The sequence below is a fragment of the Sorex araneus genome, chromosome 10 (assembly GCF_027595985.1).
Source record: "Sorex araneus isolate mSorAra2 chromosome 10, mSorAra2.pri, whole genome shotgun sequence".
NCBI lineage: Eukaryota > Metazoa > Chordata > Mammalia > Eulipotyphla > Soricidae > Sorex > Sorex araneus.
Genome location: NC_073311.1, coordinates 7,508,169 through 7,522,441, shown reverse-complemented (window position 1 = coordinate 7,522,441; position 14,273 = coordinate 7,508,169). Strand labels below are relative to the sequence as shown.

The 14,273-nt window shown below is 36.6% G+C and overlaps 1 protein-coding gene across 2 annotated transcripts in view; it reads right to left on the bottom strand.

Annotated features, from left to right (window-relative positions):
- MSRB3 (methionine sulfoxide reductase B3) overlaps positions 1-14,273 on the bottom strand; it is a 268,746-nt gene that overhangs the window by 185,078 nt on the left and 69,395 nt on the right. The gene's annotated exons all lie outside the window — the stretch shown is intronic.

Below are 14,273 nucleotides of genomic sequence, written 5' to 3'. Positions count from 1 at the left end.
GATACAAGTAACTAACTTACCTGAACTGCAGCTGATTATTTCTCTGCTTAAAAAGAAACTTTCTCGAGATTTTGCTGGCAAAGCCAGCAAGTATCTCACGGTGAAAACAAACTCCCTGAACAGACACAAGATGGAATTGCATCCCTTATGTTTCCCAGTGCCTCGGAAAAAATTTTCAAAGGAATTCAAAAAAGTATAGCTCGATTTTGATGCAATAATACCATCTGTATAAGATGATGGGCATATTATGTTAAACAATAAATCTCCATTCAATAATTTTGCAATTTAGTAAAGTATCCTGAACCTTTCTTCAATCCATTTCTACTCTGGGTGATTTCACTGCCATCTTCTTTATTTAACAGTAAGCCTAAAGACATACTTTACCATGACTAGGAATTACTGTTTTCTCTTATTCTATCCATCATGTCACTAGGCTCTACAGAGTTCTTAAAAACAAATGTTTCTCTAAAGACTCTCTGACCTTGTTGTACAGGCAACAAAAAGCTTTGAATAAACTCCAGGAACAACCATTTATGCTAATACAAACTCAAGAAGTTCCAAAGAAAGGGTGGTAAAAATAGAGAGGGGAAAAGACAAGGAAACATGAATGTGATTTTGTTTATTCATCTGGATTTTCTACTTGCAAATTACTTCTGGTAAGACTTCACTGATCAAGTGCATTTGAATGATGAAATAATTTCAATGTGATTTTAATAACTGATAGTTTTTATTTCAATTGGAATGGCTGAAGAACAAAGTTCAGACAATAGCTGTTTATATGTAGCATTTCATTTTATCTGCACAAATAATTAAAAAATATAACTGAATCAGAGCAGCCCTTAATCTCTACAGTGAAACTTTTTTTCTTTGCCACCTCAACACAGTGGGAGAATCCTGCAGATGGCCCCACATGCAAAAATCTCTGACAATGTTTTGAAGTGACTTAATAGCGAAAGAAAGTTTGCTCAGTTACTCCACGTTTTTCTCAACTTCTTTTGAAATCGAAAGAAATATTAGTTTGGAGTAGAAATGCTTTCTACTTGTTTTATTTTTTTAAGGTACTAAATGCTGCAATACCCTTATTGTGGGACTGAAGATGACTTTCAGTTTCCAGAATCCTTCCCGCCTAAATGTGGTGGCTGATTCTTTATGAGAAAATATGGAGGCAGGAAAAGAGTAAAAGAGACAGTGAGGGCCACAGGAAAAAAGGTCACCTTGACATGGGCCTGTCAGCTATCAACAGCACCTCTCTTGGCTTTCCACAATGCCTGTTGGCCCTGCTCTGGCCTTAAAAGATGCACAGAAATTACAGGCACAGCACTTATGAATACTGGGCTGTCACCTCACCATATCCCATATTACACCAGGCTTTATCCAAATACCTACTACTTACATTTTTCATATTTTCAAAGGAGTGGATAAAAATGTTTCCCTAAGAAATGTTTTTTCCTGTCAGAACAAATCTTTCCACAGTCAGAATGCAGAACTGATCTTAATCAGTTGACTTTGATAGGTGAGTTTCTTTTCCATTCACTGCACACTTCTTACAAATTATCTTTGCGTTATTGTTGAAAGTCTCTATCAGTTTTTTTTTTAATTTTTCACCCAAATCTTAAATTCATAAATTACAAACTTAACACAATAAAATATCTTGGGTAAAATTATTCTTTCCAATGGCATGGGTAATTAAAATCTATACCACTAAGAATTAAATAATTCTGTCCAAAATATTTTTGTTAATATATGTTCATTCATACAAAAAGACCAATTGTGTTCCCCAAGTTGAGAACACTAAGCTACCCATCTGTATGTCATTTAGTACAAGAGAAGCAACTGCAGGTTTAAATTACATGGTATTGGATTGCAATTTCCTAACATTGGATGCTTTTCTGCTTTTTTACCTTGAGTCATTTACTAAGAAGTGTTCATAAAAAGTAGCTTAAAGCACAGATGCTTGCAAATCGTTTAGGCAAAGATGTTTCTCTCTTTTTCATTCTCCCTCTCTCAAAAATCTCTCTTCTGAAGCAAAAGAATAAAACTGTTGGTCAGTATTGATGAACCATGTCAAGTATTTGTACAAGGAAAAAGGTAAAATTGAAAACATCTGATTGAAGTAAATAATACAAACATAAAAGCTTTACTGGTGAATGAAGGGTATTGAAGAGACTTTATTTCATAGATTAGAAATTACTTTTGATCTAAACATTCTTAAAAACAGATTGTTTTCCACTATGGACCGTCTCATTAACTGTGCTACAGAGACCTCGTTTTAATGGCAAGCTTTGAAAGAGTGCTGCTGTACGCTTTTGTTAGTCTCCGTTTTATTTGGGAGGGGGATAAAGATTTCATTCCAGCTTTCTTTGTTTGTCTTTCAAGAACCACTAAAGCAGTATTCACACAAATTTTGTAGGAATGTGCCCTATGTCATAGCCTACAAATTATTTGGTTTTGGTGCACTTAAAGGTCATCTTCCAAATTAGCAAAATTTTCCTACATCCTGGCTTTTCAACCTTAAATATAAATATTGTTTCCTAACTGTAAGTGAGGTTTGTTCTTTAAGAAATGCTAGTGCTTATTTGAAGTTGTCAAACTTTGTACCTTTATATTCTTTGGTCATACTATGTTCTCAAAATAATTAGGCTTTTAAAGTGTATCTAATAGCAAAAGGAAGTAATATATATAGACTAGAAACAACTATTGGAATTTTATATTAAAACAACTCAACAAGAAGTTCATCATATTTTAGTAAATTCCCTGTCAGATATTTTAACACTAATAAAGTTTAGACAATTGGAAACTTAAAAACACTTATATCAAAATAAGCATTACAAACATATAAAAAGGCTTCATTTTTGTCCTGTTTGCCTTCTATCAGACTCACTTTTCTAAAGTCATATGGTGGTGCCACTGTTAATTTTAAAGAAATCATTTCATTGAAATTCTAGAATAATTCATTGGATGGTATTCCTTTACTATCTTCACTTAGATACTGTAATTTTCTTATTACACAGGGTAATTTAACATTAGTATTATATGACATCTGTTCAATGACCTCTCAATTGGCTTAGAAGTACACTAGAGAAAGATTTTTTCCCCTTTATTCAAACGTTCAGAAGAGTACTTTGAAGGCACAAGTGAGTGTCTATTTATACACATTGCAACACAAAGTATATTTGAAGGGGTAATATTGCTACTTTGGTACCAAATCATAACACCATTCCCTACAGAGTAGCTTTGATATGGATTAGATCCACCTTGAACCCAAATAAGATATTTATATACTAAATTGTTCTTAAAGTCTTTTTTATATATATTAAGGCTTGTTTCATCTTGCTGCCTCAAAATTGGTATTGTGAGGAAGTTACAGCTACAAACTATTGCTGCAAGTAGATGTAAAATTACAGAAAAAGCTCAAATACTGGTTCTGCCTGCTTTCCAGACATATAACCATAGGCAAGTCAATCTCCCCCTATATACTACTTCCCTCACAAATGGGTTCCAAGGATCACAGTAGGTATTGCTCAATAAACATCATCTGAATAAATGCAGAATCATATCACCATTTGTACTCCTGTGATATACAAAGTTAATCTACTTTAAAAGTAATCAGATCACTCATTTCAGTGTGCTACAAAATTTTTGTTACTATTTTTATAAGTCCTCCAGGACAGTATTATCTTCACTGCTATCTTCTTAAATGTGAAATGAGAATTTCAAGAAGAAAATAAATATTTGAATGCCTATTATACACCTTGTACATTTCTAGATACTTGTACACAACTCCTTTATTCCTCTCAAAAATTCTAAGAGATTGATATCATGTTCATCTTAAAGATAGAGAAACTGAAGTTCACACAGGTCATAATATTACTACAGCAGTATAGTAAATAAATATAAAAACTCAAACTTGACTATAAAATACATGGTCACTGTAGTTTCTGTGAAGAAATAACATGTTACAATATAATCTTTCTTCTGAAATTATACAATGATAATTTTTAAATTATCATTTTAATTTTCTGCTTATAAACTGTAACTAACAAGATAATAAGAGAGCAAATGCAATCATCACCACAGTATACATTTTTTAAAAAGCAAATATATTTGTGAATTATCCAATGTCTGTTTTCTTTGTATTCATTCCTTTATCTTAGGGTCAATGACAAGGTTCAAAAGGGACTCTCACAAAGTCTATAAAATGCTGAAAAGCTCTTTAACTTCCTTTTAAGAAGTAAATCAGATCTGTTACCTAAATCTTAGAGTACTTTTAAATCATAAATCTTATATTCCAGCACAAAAAATCTAAACAAAACAAAATGTAAAGATCCTACAACTTCAATTTGGAGCTTAACATCAGAAAAATAGAATAAAATAATTAAATATTGTCCCAAGATAATGAATAAGACTGTTTTAGAGTTTGCTAGTTTGAAATGGTAAAACTCAGGTTGAAATATTTTGACGCTATTTTTATATGGTATACTTTAATTTCCCCTATAAATTTGGATTTTCACAAGGTTATTGGTCTGTCATTTTGGAAAGTTGAACACATTTTTATCCCATACATAGCAGTGTTTGGAATTTCTAAAGAAGTGGGCATTTATAAAATCCAAGTCTAGTCTATTTTTAGAACAGAATGTGAAATATATATATAGCATGAATGATTTTTTCATGTGTTTGTTTTTCATTCAAGTAATCAATAAAGGCCTTGAAAGAATGAAAAGCACAAGGAAGAAAAGCTCTGTGCTAATAGACATAAACCCAATTCTGATATTTCTCTCAGAGTAGAAACTACATAAGAAAAAACACCCCAGAGATTAACATACAACCAAGATCACCTAACACTTTTTTTTTTCCTTCAGTTGTCTGGTTTCTATGAAACTAGACCTACAGGGTTCATTTTAAGGACCATTTATCTAACCTTTATTTTCTTGCTGTTTTATAACTTATCAAAAATGTTGAGTTTTTACAGAGTCCCAGGAACTGTGCTAAATAAAATATACTCAGCACCTACAATATACTGGCAATATTCTAAGAATATACCAATGAATAAACTGTCTGCGTTCATGGGATTCCCATTTCACCAGAGATAAGAAAAGACACACTAAACACAACTAAAGTAAGTACATAAAATATATAATGTTAAAGAAGATGGTAAGTATACAGAAAGAAGAAAATGTAGAACTAACCAAGACAAACATGATTGGGACTGCCAGAAATAAAGGGCTGTAATCTCCAACAACACAATCAAGGTACATATTATCACTAAAATGTGGTATTTGAGCAATGTTCCAAAGAAGTCTCCTTCTTTAGAAAATCAGCTGTGCTGATGATACCTAAAGAAAGAAGTTTCTGTACACATGAAGAATTTAGTCAATGCAAGATACGGCTACGCTAACAAGTCCTTACTCTAGTGGTAGTGACAGAAACAAGTAACTGCAAAGAAGTGCTAAAACCTGTGTACTGTACAGATATAAGCAACAATTTTAACATGCAAAGGATTGCATTTTAAATCAGGAAAACTGGCCAGAGAGATAGTACAGCAGGTAAGGTGCTTGCTTGCATGCAGCCACCCTGGAATTGATCCAGGTATCACACATGGCCCCCAAGAACAACCAGGAGTGATCCTTGCGCATAGAGCCAGGAGTAAACACTGAACTCCACTGGATATGATCCCAGAATCAAAGAAAAATATTGGGGAAATTGCATATCTTAATACAGACAATTTTAGGATAAAAATATCTTAATACAGATATTTTAAAGCAAGCTTTCCTTGTAAGTCTATATACCCTGGTAAATTCACCTGATGGATCATTCTTTGCATCTATATACCATTAGTTCTACTGTCATTTGCTCTACACATTATTATTTGCATAGGTTATTCTAAAGCATCTTTTATTTTCCTAGATTGAAAATTTTTGGAGAATATAAACTATTGAAATGAATATTAATTTATTCTTTTAATAACTATTTGTCAAACATCTACAGTAAACCAAGGACCATGAGAAACAAAATGCTAAAATGAGTAAGCCAATGTTTCTTCCCTACGGAAACATACTTAGCAGGACAGAAAATAACCAATGTGTTACTAAAAGTACATATAAAGTTTTCTTTAAACAAAATTAACAAGGAAGACTTAAAACTCTAAAACTTTGCCCACCTATACTAATTAGATCCAGTTAGAATTGGGATATGGAAAATTCACCTAATTTGTAGAAAGAGCATCAACAAAGTCAAAGAACTGGTGAAAATACAAACAAGGATGAGAACTCTATCGAGACAAGTAGGTAAAGTGTAATTTACGTGTACAATGTCAAGGTGATAATATCCTATCTTGATTGAAGGAATATAGTCTTCATGTAAATGGAATCAAGTAGTTTAACAAAATAGTTAAGACAGAATATGTTCAGAAGAGAGGGACCTGGGAAACTGAGAAATAAGGCACATTTAAAATTAAAGGGAGAGTTGCATTCAGCCTTCCCTGGTTCAATCTCTGGCAACCTGAACAGTCCCCCAGTGACTGCCAGGAGTGATCTCTGACAGCAGAGCCAGGAGTAAGCCCTGAGCACTGCTGGGAATGGCCCCACTGTCACTGTCATCCCGTTGCTCATCGATTTGCTTGAGCAGGCACCAGTAACGTCTCTCATTGAGAGACTTATTGTTACTGTTTTTGGTATACCCAATACACAAGGGTAGCTTGCCAGGCTTTGCCATGCGGGCTCGATACTCTCGGTAGCTTTCTGGGTTTTCCAAGAGGGGTGGAGGAATCAAACACGGGTTGGCCGCGTGAAAGGCGAAAGCCCAACCGCTGTGCTATCGCTCCAGTCCCCAAAATTAAATTAAATTAAATTAAATTTAGGGGAAATATGAAAACATTGTTTCACTGCAAGGCAATGATATATCCAAACAGTTCACAACTAAAATCTGTTAGTATAGTTGAAAAGCTAGTCTTTAACACTGAGTTCTCATCTGTGAGCAAGACTGCAGGACTTTTTTTCAGAAAATGCATTGGAGAGATCTACTACCAATGAAACATCCACCTAAAAGATTAGAAGGTAGAAGATATATTTTACACCTCTTTCATTTGTGTTTTACAACTGTTCAGTTGGATTCATGTGTAGCAGTCATTTTATCAGCATTCTGTAAGTATCAAAAACACTGAAATATACTTATCAAATCTTCAAAATGTAATGCAGAAACCAAGAGCAATGGTTTTATATAATGCAGACCATAAAGTCTAGAGGTTAGGAGAACATTTAAAACATGTCTTGATCCAAAAGTGCATTTTCTTGCTTGCAAAGCAAATGAGAAAAAAAAAATTCTAAAGGCATTGCCATCATCAAGTGACAATAGTGGAAGAGAAAGTCACTTAACTTCAAGTCTATCTGATTGCATATGAAATGTCTGACAAAGTTGGAGTTCCCTGTTTTTAATTTTTTTTCCAGTATGGTTCTTCACTAGAACATCATAGCCCAGAAAGAAAAAAATATTAAAAACAGACAGGCTCATTTCCATTCTACATTTCTCATGCAATCAAAAAGACTTGCAAAATAGCTTTCTCTCCCACCCTCCCTAGGAGCACAAACTGCACAGGAGATGAGAGGTAACATCCATAAGAAGGAAGGGAAGAGTCTACCTTAGGTTATCGTGCAGAAATAAAATGTAATATTTATTATGTTTCATTAAAAGAAAATAAAACTTTCATCATCTAAAATATCGATTTTGTACATTTCTAAAATTGTCATAATAACCCAAATCAAATTAAAAACCTACATGAAGTAAGCACAACGTGCATAAAACAAGTCTGTAATTGCACAGCAAAATCTGAATCCATAAATCCCCCCCCCCCAAAATCTGACAAACTGGAGGAAAACAAGCTTTTGAAAAATGTTGTACTTATCTTTATCACCCCAATGACTGGGGAAAGCATAGGCTCTTCCTTAATTATTATCTCCCTGAGCAACAGTAAACATATACATTTTAGAAATATGCATCATACTGAGCAATAAACTGAGTCAAGAGTAAGCATTAAGTATATGATGTATTTAAATATGTATTCATCTCTCCACTTTAATTGCTGCTACTTAAGTTTTATTCCTAAGCGATTCTTCCCAAATAATGCCTTTGACTATGTTTCTTAAATTAGTTAAATAAAAAACTTATCGATTGAGCCAGAGAGATGACTCAAAGGACTGGGGCTCACACCTGGCAGAGGGAGGGGGTGCCAAATTTGACCCCAGGTTTGGTCCTTCCAGCACCAATGTCTTTCAACACCACAGAACCTGGGGGTAGCACAGTGTGACCGTCTGGTTGAGCCTGAGCTCTGAGCCACCCACTCACACAGTAAGGCTAAGTCTAGCCTCTCTGGGAGGCCACCCAAAAGAAGAGAACTCAAAGAAGCAGAACTAGACTTGGACAAAACAGAGAATTCAATTTTTTTTCTATATGTCTTAAATTTTGTTTTTGTACAGTACTACTCTGAACTTTTATTACCACCCTATAGTTCCATAGTCAAATATTTTGACTATTCTATTTATTTAATGTCTTTGGCTATGTGATTTACAAGTCTAACCCTCACCTAATGTTTTACAAAACATTGGCCCTAAAAAATATATTATTCCTTTTAGTGGATGAGAAGAAGTCAGCTCAGATATTATTATTATTTTTTTATTGTTTCAACTTCTTTTTTTTTTTGGCAATACTCCCCAAAGCATTATACAGATTCAACGCAATCCCTATAAGGATACCCATGTCATTCTTCAAAGAAACGGATCAAGCAATCCTGAAATTTGTATGGAACAATAAACGCCCACGGATAGCTAAAACAATTCTTGGGAAAAAGATGATGGGAGGCATCACCCTCCCCAACCTTAAACTCAGATATTATTATTTAAGAAAATCTAGACTACATGGGCTTCCAAATGAAGATGTTTTCAGGAACTTTTGCTGGTGTTCATTAGATAGATAGATAGATAGATAGATAGATAGATAGATAGATAGATAGATAGATAGACAGTAGATAGATAGATAGATAGATAGATAGATAGATAGATAGATAGATAGATAGATAGCACTGTAGCACTGTCGTCCCATTGTTCATCAATTTATTTGAGCGGGCACCAGTAACGTCTCCATTCATTCCAGCCCAGAGATTTTAGCAGCCTCTCCTTACTTGTCTTTCCGAATGATTGAAGGCTCTTTCAGGATCAGGGGAATGAGACCTGTTATTGTTACTGCTTTTGGCATATCGAATATGCCATGGGTAGCTTGCCAGGCTCTGCTGTGTGGGCGGGACACTTTCAGTAGCTTGCTGGGCTCTCTGAGATATAGATGTGTGTGTGTATTTCCCTCTATGATTTTATGGAAAATGGGTAGGGAGTGTCTCAATTGTGTCATAAGACACAGGAACCCAGGTAATGCAGAACTTTGTGATCTTGGACTCCAGGCTCAATGGGACCTGGGAGCAGAGATCCTCTGCCTGCTTCCCCTAGTCTCCGGCCACGTAGGGGTCATACCCATAAAGCACCTCTGCCAGCACCAGATACTCTCCTCATCGGCCACCCTCCAGAACTCACCTGCTTCTCCCGGAAGGGAGCATAAATTGAGGTTCCCACAACCACGCCACCGGACTCCACACCAGAGTCTGTTTTCCCTAGGGGTGTCCCAGAGGGGGACAGGTGAGAGCCCTCCCTGCCCCAAGGGACCCAGCCCCAGCAGCTGACCTCCACTACCCAACCACCGCCATGCTCCAGGACACTTTCCACACGCTCTGGCCAAGCCTCTACCATGAGTGATATATACAGATAGATAGATAGATAGATAGATAGATAGATAGATAGATAGATAGATAGATGTATATATATACATGTATATGTAAAAAACATAAACAAATGTGTGCAGAAGGCGGTGATGTGATGTGTGTTGTTCTCGGGCTCTCAGGGCAGCACTCTCTCTCTATCTATCTATCTATCTATCTATCTATCTATCTATCTATCTCTCTCTCTCTCTCTCTCTCTCTGCTCGCGTTCGGTGCTCTAGAGCCGCTGTGTATGGACTAGATCAGGATGGCTCCTCATTTGTGCTCTGCTTCTGTGTGTGCTGCTGTGCTCTCTTTTATCTGTCTCTCTTCTCTGATTCTGTCTCTGTAGTCTCTCCTCTGGTCTCTTCCGATCTCTCCTCTTCTGATCTCTCTCTCCGGAGCCCTTCTGCTTCAGTCTCCAGAGCCCCACTTGCTCTCACTTCTGACTCTGACCCTTATTTCTAACTCTGACTCTCATTTGCTTTGTGCTCTTTTCCCTGCTTCTGGCTCCAATGATTCTCTTTCGCTCTGTGCTCTGCTTCTGTGTCTTCTCCCTCGCTCCTCTGTTCTCTCTTGCTTATGTGTTTTCTCTCTTAATTCTGTGTTTTCTCTCTTGCTTCTCTTACAGTCTAAGTTTATACAGCAATCACATAGGGTGGTGACACAAAGGTGGGTTGAACATTAACAAATCAACAAATAGGGGTAAGACCATCCTCCAGGAGATTAACAAAATCTCATCTAAGGAGATAACTCCAGGTTACTAGAAGATCCACTTAAGGACAGGATCCCATCTAGGGTGTGTCACTTTCTTCTTTCCTCAGCTAGTAATCCACTCAAACAAGTTATAGTAAATTTACTTCTAATATTTCTAGCAATGTCATTCTGTATGAGCACAGTAAGAGGTATATCAAACTTAAAGTTTGTTCTTCCTCAGGACATTCACTATATATTCCAGACCACAGTCCTCAAGCCAGGTTAGTCTTCCTAACTCCAGCAGGGTCCTAGTCTCGTCATTTCTTTTGGATCATGGCAGCATTTGTCTATGACCATGTTCTCAAGTTATATCTGAGTATTGTGGCATTTTGGCCTGGCCCATTTCAGTGCCAGGGTAGCTCACAGCTTGCCCTCGGTCCATTCCGTCCCTCATCTGGACCCTGCTTTTGGGGTGCTAGGAACTAAGGGCAACTGAGTGGAGAAAGCAGATGCCCAAGAGTAAATATTATTGAAGTCAATCAGCTCCCAAGTTATAAAGCATAATATTAACTGTCTTCCTGTGTCCATACAGAAAGAATATTGTTTTAAGGTAAACTAAGTTTCCTGCTGCAAGCCTAAAAGCACAAACCCAATGTTATCCTACATCTATCTATACATACATACATATATAGATATATATAGATATATATCTATATATATATATTGCATTGGAGACACTATCATTTTAAGCTGCCCTGGGGAAAAAATTTAATGTTGCAAATCAAATGACATAATACTTTCTTATTATAATTTCTATTCTTTTTCAGGGAATGGCTCCCAAACAGTGCCAAAGAGTTCACGGATCACTTCCAGAGACACTTTTTCAAGTAGGCCAGACAATTTGATGATGTGGCTAGCAGTACTGGGGGTCATCAGCAGTATCAAGTACTGGACCTCCATGAACATGAAAGGCATGTATCTATGATCCCTGAACAATCTCCAGGGCCCTCGTGGTGATTTTTGTTTGGTCAAATTAGTGTTGAGGGGCTACTGCAGCTAAATGCTCAGTGCTTGCTCCAAGAATTGCTCAAGGAACTATAGTGCCAGAAATTAAACCCACACCTCCCACATGCAAACCATGCACTCCAGTCTTTTGAGCCATCTCCTCAACACATCACAATGAATCTGAAGATGCATTTAAAACACTAAGATGATAAAATGAAAAAACATTCTAGCTTTAAAAATTATAATATGGTATACAAAGTTTTGCAATTTGATGATGGCATCAATTTTACAGGCAACTTAATGTTTCTTTCTTGGTAAATGATGAACTAGTTCTAGTCCAAAGCCTTCATAAGAAAACCAGACCCTCAGTTAAGAATTTTTTATTTTTCTGAAGCATGTGGCCGCAAATGTGACCACATATGTCCAGTATCTACAACACTAACATCACAGTAATAGATGCATGAGATGTGACATAGAAGCCAACCAATCTCAACTAATAAAAACATTAAAACAGAAGGCTAATTTGCAACAACAGCTAGGTAAACCCACAGGCAAGCCTCTTAATGTCTTCATGGTGAGACATAAGAATTTTCACAAATTTTTCTCTATGGAATCATTTTTTAATCATTCCAAAGCCATTTTGGGATAACTGTATCACTGTCATCCTGTTGTTCATCGATTTGCTCGAGCGGGCGCCAGTAACGTCTCCATTGTGAGACTTGTTGTTACTGTTTTTAGCATATTGAGTATGCCACGGGTAGCTTGCCAGGCTCTGCCGTGTGGGCGAAATACTCTCAGTAGCTTGCTGGGCTCTCCAAGAAGGGTGGAGGAATCAAACCCGGGTTGGCCACGTGCAAGGCAAATGCCCTATCCTCGTGCTATCTACCGACCCATTTAGGGATAACAAGCAATATAAAATAAATTACTGCTAGCTTGCTATGGGGGCAGGCTTGAGTGGTGGTTGGAAAAATGGAGACAATGGAGGAGGGAAAGTGACAGTGGTAGTGGTGTTGGCATTGCAAAATACTGAATTCCTGTAACAAATCATCATGAACAACTTTGTAAACCATGGTGCTTAAATAAAGTGGGGTGGGGTGAGGGGAAGAAAACCAGGTGCTAAAGAAGTTACTGACCATGGTCACACATGTGACCTGATTAGAGAGCCAGGTTGTCTGCTGCTTCCCACCCTCAGTTTATTCATTCATTACATTTTTCTCTTGAGTCTGTTCTTAAGTAGCCAGAGTCCATCCCCACCTCCACATATTATGCCCTTAGAGTTAACTTCTATCACTATCATTGCTTCACTTTCTCAAATCTGTTAATGTTAGTAAAACTAACATTTCCAATCTTATTCCATGCCATTTTAGCAGAAAACAGAATACTTCTGGCTTCAACTTTTGCAAAGCAGAGGAAGGAAGGGATGTTTACAAAGATTCATAATAATATAAATATAGGTTGCTTCATTCCACAGATAGCCAAACTTGACCCAAAGCATCCAGCAGTCTTTCACACTGGAATTATTCCTTAAAAACAGAAATCACCTTACTTACAATGTGACACTATTTTGATACATAAGGTAGCAACTATTTATTGGCTGAAAAAATATTTACTGAACACCTAATACGTGACAGACAATTCTATTTGCTGAGATGTACTAATAAAAAATGCAGTAATAAACAAAACAGACAAAATGCCTCTCTGTTTCCAAAGCTCACTTTGTAGGACTAAGATTTTCCTGTAATAGAAATTTTGGCTGAGCAAACCAAGATTTACGGATGTCAGCTCCCTTTTAAAACAAGTTTAAATCGGGGCCGGAGCTATAGCACAGCAGGTAGGGCATTTCCCTTGCATGCGGCCGACCCGGGTTCGATCCCCAGCATCCCATATGGTCCCCCAAGTACTGCCAGGAGTAATTCCTGAGTGCAGAGCCAGGAGTAACCCCTGAGCATCACTGGGTGTGACCCAAAAAGCAAAAAAAAAAAAGTTTTAATCTTATTCTCCCATGGATTCTCTCATGGATTAAAATTGCACAGAATAAATTTCTGGAAAATGTCAGATAATGTTTACACCTGAGGAATATGTGCAATTGTAAAATTTTTACAAAAGAAAAGTGATATGCTATCCAGTTAATAGGTGAAGAAAAGGAATGAAAGGTACAAAACAGATTCCCTAGGGCCACTAAATTTAAAAAAAGAAAGATTTAAACACTATTACAAATGTGTAATCTATTTATCATAAATGATTTAGAAAATATTTTGGAAAATAATAAACTAGAATGGTTTTATTTTGCACTGATAATCACTTAACAGTATTCTGAATTGGTCACCCTTATCATTTTACCTGTCATCCCGTTGCTCATCGATTTGCTCGAGTGGGCACCAGTAACGTCTCCATTGTAAGACTTGTTACTGTTTTTGGCATATCAAATACGCCACGGGTAGCTTGCCAGGCTCTACCATGCAGGCGAGATACTCTCAGTAGTTTGCTGGGCTCTCAGAGAGGGGCGGAAAAATTGAACCCAGGTTGGACGCGTGCAAGGCAAATGCCCTACCCACTGTGCAATCACTCCAGCCCAAGACAGTGAAAATTTTCCAAGGAGCAAATGATTAAGAACTTTTTAAAAGGCTAGTCTAATATAAGCAATTTAAGTGATAATAAAAGTTTACTAAAATTTACTCACATATAACTTAAAATCTTATGGAGAAATTATTACTCAAAAGCACACTATTTGACCAATGAACCCTATGGTTAAGCACTATATTATAGTTAACCACTGTAA